Raw genomic sequence first — 7,500 nt, forward strand, 5'->3', positions numbered from 1 at the left:
GGCGGAGGACGAAGAGAAGGAGGGAGGAAGGGAGGGAGGAAGGGGGGGAGAAAGAATCAGACGTCTTTGTTTTGAAATTTAAAGCTGCAGCTCGGCCAGAGATGAAGTCTGAAAAACCGAATATTTAATTTTGCACTACAATAATTTGTCGCCATAAACATCCTAACACTTTGAATATTAGGCCACGCCCCCTATCCGAGTCTGATTTGATGTGTGAGCGCGCTTTTCGTTCGCTCGACTGTTAGCGCCTGCGCTGGTTAGCCACACTAGCCTGCTAGCTCCAGCGTAATGCTGGGTGATGACGTTGTCGCGATATGAATATTTAATATCGGCGCTGATTTGTTTAAAACATATCAAAACGCAGGAAACGCAGGAGAAAGAGCGCACACACAAGGGTGTTTTACATAATTTATGAAAAATGTGTTTAAAAGTGTGTCGGATTGAAAGAGAGCTAATATTTTATTCATAAAAGTGAAAAACAAGAACAACAAACGTAGCATCTGAAGATGCAGTGTGTGTGTGTGTGTGTGTGTGTGTGTGTGTGTGTGTGTGAGGGCGTTCAGAGGATGTCTGCTCAAAGCAAAGTCAATCAAATTGCAAACATCAAAGCTATACACACACACACACACACACACACACACACACACACACACACACACACACAAAACGTCTAATTCAGCCTCACAGAACATTCTTCTTCCCTCAGACCGTCTCCAGCAAACTCCCGCGCTTTTATATGAGAACAAAAGTGTGTGTTATTGCTGCTGACGGCGTCTGGGCGTCTAAGGGAGGTCGGCACGTTCCCGGACGCCGTGTTCCTCTCAAATCAGACATCAACATCAAAATGAAGACTGCGGATCTCCCTTTGTTTCGCTGCACTTTACAAGCAGCACGTAGAACCCGAGTTAAAGACAGGAGCTTCTCCCGAAGGTCATGTTCCTGAGCACGATGTTCTGCTGAAAATCAGTCATGACATTTGGAGAAAAAAAAAAAAAAAAAAAAAATCACACAAAGACACAAAGTTGCTTTTTCTCTTTTATAAAGCTTAAAAAAGTTTAAAGGAGTGCTTGACACTGAGCTAATATACAGCTGCTAATGGGTCGTCATCCCAAGTGCTCCAAATTGGGCGATTTTTAATTTTCCTAATTCTTTTTCTGAGTGATTACCTCTGTGTGTATTGGCATTCCAAAACCTCCAAACCTATCATTTTACTTAGTTTAATGACGATGGCCATCTTTGTGTCAATTCACACAATAAAAATTTCGGTTTACGGAAACCTCAAAAATCTCAGCTCAGGATGGTCTTAGGTCCTTGGGACGAAATCTGTTCTCTAGAGGAGATTACAAGGTACACGTACAGATAGAAACATTTTGCACATTCGTCTGTTCCTTAGACTTAGAAGTTACACCCAAATGCGATGCTGAAGATTGCTCACAGTGCCACTTTTAGGGTCAGTTTATAACTGGAAGGGTTCGAGTCTCGGTCTTAAATTTTTCAGGGGTGCCTGGGTAAGTATAGTGTAGTGTGCATGCAGAATATTTCAGGTTTGAGACTTATTTTTCTTTTCTTTTTTTTTATGGGGGCAAGAAAGTGCAATAAAAAAAAAACTCCACCCGTTTCAGATCGAATATTTCTGGTAGGGGACGAGCTGCAAACCTGAAATTTTCAGAGAAATAAGTGCTCTGTAGTAGCATTCTGCTGTGAAAATTTTGAGTTTGAGCTTCCACTGGTTACAGAGCTAGGGCTAGTAGAAATCTGGGGAAAAGCCTGCTTTATTCATGCATTCTAAGAAATGAACAGATGTAATATAAGCATAATGAGTAATAAAAATGACGGTATTTTACAGTGATTATGATTGAACATTGAACCGAATGGGAAATCTAGAACAGGGCGAAATTCTGTAATAAATCCTAGAAATGAGACCGAAATTCTAAAACGGAACCAGATTTTGGAATAAATAATTCTCCGTAGATCCACTGTACATTTTGGACTTTTAGAACATAACGCGGAAAAACAACCTCGAGAGAAAAACATTCATGGGACATTCTAGAAGAGGGACAGAATTCCGTCGCATGAAAAGCGAATGCTAAATCCGACATCACTTTAAAAACTGAGTCACTACGTTTATTGACGAAAGGTTATTTCTGCGGTTCCACCATCAGCTCTGTTCTTACGTTGAACTCTTCGTTTTCGTTAAACACTAAACGGGAACGTTCCCATAAAGCTCTGGCTGAAATTATTCGAGTTTCGCTTCAAACTTCTGTTCAAGTTACAGTTAAAATCAAACTCAGACGAGGAAATATAAGCAAGATCACACTGAAGTACATTTACACACTGTGGGTGGAATGTCAAGGCAATGCAAACCAACACACACTCACACACACACACACACACACCACCTACACATGAACTGTATGAACTGATGGAGTGCCCATATATACAGAACACATAGACAGTAACAGAAAGCTACTGCTCCACATTGCAGCGGTTCTCTCTAAACACGTCGAGATTTCTTTCAGTTGTTTTCTAAAATAATTTGACACGTGGATGATTTATTTATTTATTTTAAATTTATTATTTTTATGTTTTTATGTTTTTTTTTTTTTTTACAAATTAGCGTATAATTCGTGAATATTTACAAATGATTTCTTTGAGCTTTTACACAATTCGTTTATGTTCTTGTGATTTTACATGATTGACTTTTTCACATGATTTGTTTAATTTCAACGATTTTTTTTATAATACATTTTTATTACGATAATTTATTGTTATGATGTTAGAATGATTTTCAATTTTTATTTAATTACTTTTTAACGATTTTTCATTTCATTTCAAATCAATTTTAAACATGAATCGTTTACTTTAATGTGATTTCACGAATGACTTTTACGTCTGATTTTGTTTATTTACCGTATTTATCTGCTTATTAAAATGATTCATTCATTTCCACGTGATTGAAAAAAAGCTATTTTACTTTTCTTTTTTTTTACACAAATGATTCATTTATATTGATATGGATTTTATTTATTTATTTATTTATTTTACAGATTATTACATTTCAACTGATTTTCAGACATTATTGTAGGGATACATGTAGGGAACGTGGGATTATTTTTCAGATGAAAAACTCTTTTTCCCATGTGAGTAACACGATGGTGTGTGAAGCGTACGTCTCAGTTCGTCCGGAGGTTCCTTCCTTCACAGCTCCGTGTGTGGTACTTTCTCTTCGCAGCTGTCCCCACTGGCTCGCTCGCTGGCCGTTAAACCACTGATGTGCATAAAGCTGCTCTGAGACGATCCCTATTGTAAAAAAGTGCCATAAACATAACTTTCTATTCTGTTGTTCTGTTGTTGCTGTAAATCGCCGGTTCTCTGCGGGCGTGTTCGCGCTATACATTACAAAACAGAGGAGAGAAGGAGGTGAAGATGGAGTATGGGTGATAAAGAGGGAGATAAAGAAAAGGAAAAAAGAAAAGATGGAGTAATAGAGAAGCATGGGAATTGATAGAAAGGCCGATAAAAAAGAGGAGGTGATAAAACGAGAGATAAAGTGAGGGATAAAGGAAAAGGGAAAGAAACAGATTATTGCATTAAAGAGAGAGAGAGAGAGAGAGAGAGAGAGAGAGAGAGAGAGAGAGAGAGAGAAAGAGAGAGAGAGAGAGAGAGAGAGAGAGAGAGAGAGAGAGAGAGAGAGAGAGAGAAAGAGAGAGAGAGAGAAAGAACGGCAGGTGGAGAGAGGCAGAATGAAAATGTAAAAAAAAGAATGTGATTGTAGTGAGTGTGTGTTAGTGTGTGATTGTAGTGAGTGTGTGTTAGTGTGTGATTGTAGTGAGTGTGTGTTAGTGTGTGATTATAGTGAGTGTGTGTTAGTGTGTGATTGTAGTGAGTGTGTGTTAGTGTGTGATTATAGTGAGTGTGTTAGTGTGTGATTATAGTGAGTGTGTGTTAGTGTGTGATTATAGTGAGTGTGTGTTAGTGTGTGATTGTAGTGAGTGTGTGTTAGTGTGTGATTGTAGTGAGTGTGTGTTAGTGTGTGATTGTAGTGAGTGTGTGTTAGTGTGTGATTGTAGTGAGTGTGTGTTAGTGTGTGATTATAGTGAGTGTGTGTTAGTGTGTGATTGTAGTGAGTGTGTGTTAGTGTGTGATTGTAGTGAGTGTGTGTTAGTGTGTGATTGTAGTGAGTGTGTGTTAGTGTTTGATTGTAGTGAATGTGTGTTAGTGTGTGATTATAGTGAGTGTGTGTTAGTGTGTGATTGTAGTGAGTGTGTGTTAGTGTGTGATTGTAGTGAGTGTGTGTTAGTGTTTGATTGTAGTGAATGTGTGTTAGTGTGTGATTATAGTGAGTGTGTGTTAGTGTGTGATTGTAGTGAGTGTGTGTTAGTGTGTGATTATAGTGAGTGTGTGTTAGTGTGTGATTGTAGTGAGTGTGTGTTAGTGTGTGATTATAGTGAGTGTGTGTTAGTGTGTGATTGTAGTGAGTGTGTGTTAGTGTGTGATTATAGTGAGTGTGTGTTAGTGTGTGATTATAGTGAGTGTGTGTTAGTGTGTGATTGTAGTGAGTGTGTGTTAGTGTGTGATTATAGTGAGTGTGTGTTAGTGTGTGATTATAGTGAGCATGACATTAGTGTTCAGGTTTTTGCTAAATAAAGTTGTGTGTATGTGTGTTTTTTTTGTGTAGGTATTAAACCCACATATTATTATCTCATCTGAGTGTGTGTGTGTGTGTGTGTGTGTGTGTGTGTGTCTGTCAGTCTGTCTGTCTCTGGGGAAAATCAGTGTCATGTGCACACGTTCCTTTAGGGACATTCTAGTCCTCATGATAACTGAAACACAGCGACAGGCGTCAATCATCATGAGGGTGGCTCAGGAGAAATTAATCTGAGGATAATGTTACCATGGTGATCAGTGTGTGATGCAACACACACATGGAAACACATACGTGAACACACAAACATACATAAACACAATTTCTGGAACAGTTCAGCTAACTTCATTAATTATGATTGGCGGAGAAAAGTGTACTGACTACACCACACCAGAACCAAACAGACCCGAACAGAGCAGATCAGATCCAATCAGATCAGATCAGAACCAACTACACCACACCAGAACCGAACAGATCAGATCAGATCAGATCAGATCAGAACCAACTTCACCACACCAGAACCGAACAGATCAGATCAGATCAGATCAGAACCAACTACACCACACCAGAACCAAACAGACCCGAACAGAACAGATCAGATCCAATCAGATCAGATCAGAACCAACTTCACCACACCAGAACCGAACAGAACAGATCAGATCAGAACAGAATGGAACATAAAATGTTGTAGTTTTTACCTGTTTGTAAAATAACCATTTTGTTTTCTCCACAGGTGTGCTATTGACTGTGTGTGTGTGTGTGTGTGTGTGTGTGTGTGTGTGTGTGTGGAGGATCAGCAGTAGTCTTACAGAGGATCTAGGCAAGAAATCTGTAGGAACTCCCACGAGTGTGGAGCTCAGATTTACAGGATTACACACATCACTGCACAGACGGAGCGAGAGAGAGAGAGAGAGAGAGAGAGAGAGAGACAGAGAGAGAGAGAGAGAGAGAGAGAGAGAGAGAGAGAGACAGAGAGAGAGAGACAGAGAGAGAGAGAGAGAGAGAGAGAGAGAGTTATCTGTCTGTGTCTCCTACTATCTACCTTTCTTTCTGTCTCTCAGATTGTCTGTCTGCCACTTTGTTGATGTTATTATCTGTCTGTAGCTCTATCAGTGTTATCTGTCTGCTTGTCTCTCTTATTATCTGGCTGTCTCTCTCTCTCTCTTCCTATCTGTCTCTCTCTCTTATTATCTGGCTGTCTCTCTCTCTCTCTTCCTATCTGTCTCTCTCTCTTATTATCTGGCTGTCTCTCTCTCTCTCTCCCTATCTGTCTCTCTCTCTTATTATCTGGCTGTCTCTCTCTCTCTCTTCCTATCAGTCTCTCTCTCTTATCTCTTCATATCTGTCTCTCTCTCGTATTATCTGCCTGTCTCTTTTATGTCTTCCTATCTGTCTCTCTCTCTCTCTCTGACTGGCTGTTAATGATGGTAGGCGGGGTTAGATTCGGTGGTTGTTTATGATGGTAGGCGGGGTTAGATTCGGTGGTTGTTTATGATGGTAGGCAGGGTTAGAGTAGGTGGTTGTTTATGATGGTAGGCGGGGTTAGAGTAGGTGGTTGTTTATGATGGTAGGCGGGGTTAGAGTAGGTGGTTGTTTATGATGGTAGGCGGGGTTAGAGTAGGTGGTTGTTTATGATGGTAGGCGGGGTTAGAGTAGGTGGTTGTTTATGATGGTAGGCGGGGTTAGATTCGGTGGTTGTTTATGATGGCAGGCGGGGTTAGATTCGGTGGTTGTTTATGATGGTAGGCGGGGTTGGTCATTATGATGGTAGGCGGGGTTAGAGTAGGTGGTTGTTTATGATGGTAGGCGGGGTTAGAGTAGGTGGTGGTTTATGATGATAGGCGGGGTTGGTCATTATGATGGTAGGCGGGGTTAGATTCGGTGGTTGTTTATGATGGTAGGTGGGGTTAGAGTAGGTGGTTGTTTATGATGGTAGGCGGGGTTAGATTCGGTGGTTGTTTATGATGGTAGGTGGGGTTAGAGTAGGTGGTTGTTTATGATGGTAGGCGGGGTTAGATTCGGTGGTTGTTTATGATGATAGGCGGGGTTAGAGTAGGTGGTTGTTTATGATGGTAGGCGGGGTTAGAGTAGGTGGTTGTTTATGAAGGTAGGCGGGGTTGGTCATTATGATGGTAGGCGGGGTTAGAGTAGGTGGTTGTTTATGATGGTAGGCGGGGTTAGATTCGGTGGTTGTTTATGATGGTAGGCGGGGTTAGAGTAGGTGGTTGTTTATGATGATAGGCGGGGTTGGTCATTATGATGGTAGGCGGGGTTAGAGTAGGTGGTTGTTTATGATGGTAGGCGGGGTTGGTCATTATGATGGTAGGCGGGGTTAGAGTAGGTGGTTGTTTATGATGGTAGGCGGGGTTAGAGTAGGTGGTTGTTTATGATGGTAGGCAGGGTTGGTCATTATGATGGTAGGCGGGGTTAGAGTAGGTGGTTGTTTATGATGATAGGCGGGGTTGGTCATTATGATGGTAGGCGGGGTTAGATTGGGTGGTTGTTTATGATGGTATGCGGGGTTAGAGTAGGTGGTTGTTTATGATGGTAGGCAGGGTTGGTCATTATGATGGTAGGCGGGGTTAGAGTAGGTGGTTGTTTATGATGGTAGGCGGGGTTAGAGTAGGTGGTTGTTTATGATGATAGGCGGGGTTGGTCATTATGATGGTAGGCGGGGTTAGATTCGGTGGTTGTTTATGATGGTAGGCGGGGTTAGAGTAGGTGGTTGTTTATGATGATAGGCGGGGTTGGTCATTATGATGGTAGGCGGGGTTAGAGTAGGTGGTTGTTTATGATGGTAGGCGGGGTTAGAGTAGGTGGTTGTTTATGATGGTAGGCGGGGTTGGTCATTATGA

Source organism: Ictalurus punctatus, chromosome 28, assembly GCF_001660625.3.
Source record: "Ictalurus punctatus breed USDA103 chromosome 28, Coco_2.0, whole genome shotgun sequence".
NCBI classification, from domain to species: Eukaryota; Metazoa; Chordata; class Actinopteri; order Siluriformes; family Ictaluridae; genus Ictalurus; species Ictalurus punctatus.